Here is a 1346-nt window from a genome sequence, read left to right on the forward strand (position 1 = left end):
AGCTCTGGAGGGATGATCAATCCTTCGTGTCAGTTATAGAACCTGGATGCAGCTCTCTCCTGGTATCTAAGTTCAGGAAATTTAAACAAATTGTGCTCACCATTTCCTCCTTTCATATAGAGTTCCCTCAGCTCCCAGAGAGCTCTCATGACTCCCCATACTTATTTATGTACTATCTTTCTTGTTTGTTGATTGAAAGCTGCTCAATTGGCTCTCAGTTGTCTCTCAGGACGAATTGTTCCAAATATAAGTGTACATTTGTTGTGTTCTTGGGAGGAAGCAAGCTCAGTATCCTCCTAAGCCACTATCTTGTACTCAACCTTTTAGTAGTTATTTCAACTTGTTTTGGAGAAAGTCTTTTGACATTGAGATAATAAGGAACCTATTAGGTTTGTGTACATGAGTTTCCAAATTTTTCCCCAGGATTGGGAAAATTCAACTGTCATTTCTTTTCATAAAATTTCTGCCACCTACTCCTTCTGTTCTCCTTCTGGAATCCCCATTATTTTAACATTTTTTTTGTTTGATACTCATAGATTATAAGGATTTATTTGCTCTATTTAATTTTTTTCTTTGTTTACTTCTAGCTGTGTTATTTAAATTTTTCTATCTTCTAAGTTATTTATTCTATCATTTACCATCTGCTCTGCTCTATTGCAGATTCTCTCTATTGAACTATTCATCTCATTCATTGAAGTTTTGATTTTTAAATGATTTTTAACTCTTTAGTAAGGAGCTTATTTTGTTTATGTATTTTTCTGATAAAATTGAACTTTCTTTTTGTGTTTTCTTGTAGATTTTTGAGTTAGTTATACATTTATTTGAGTTCTTTATCAGCTAGATCGCAGTATTCTATAGGTTTAAGCTTAGTTTTTGGAGAATTATTGATATATTTTGGGGGCAACATATTAATATTTTCTTGATTTTTAATATTTTATTTTTGCACTGTTGTTTTCTCTTTGAAGTGGTAGACACCTCCTTAAATCTTTATTAGTTGCCTTCAGATAGGGTACTAATTATTAGTGTTGCTATATCTTTGGTTTCCTCAGCTTTTCTGTGGGCAGACCTACTCTATTCTTTTTGTTTCCTCTTATGACAAAATTCTGAAGCTTTTATATAAATTTTTGGGATTTATAATTCATCAGTCTGGCTACAGGAAACCTCTATCTTACTTTCCAGAAGGTGGTGCTATAACTCCAGTTTGTTTCCCCTTTGCCCACATGCCCCTATCTGTATTTCCAAGACACTGATCACTGCACTTGTTCTGGCTTCTGTACTTGGAAACATGTACAAGCATCTCACCACATAAAATAAAGAGGTATAGGTTAAGCACTTAGAGATAGGGG

The sequence above is a fragment of the Saccopteryx bilineata genome, chromosome X (assembly GCF_036850765.1).
Source record: "Saccopteryx bilineata isolate mSacBil1 chromosome X, mSacBil1_pri_phased_curated, whole genome shotgun sequence".
NCBI lineage: Eukaryota > Metazoa > Chordata > Mammalia > Chiroptera > Emballonuridae > Saccopteryx > Saccopteryx bilineata.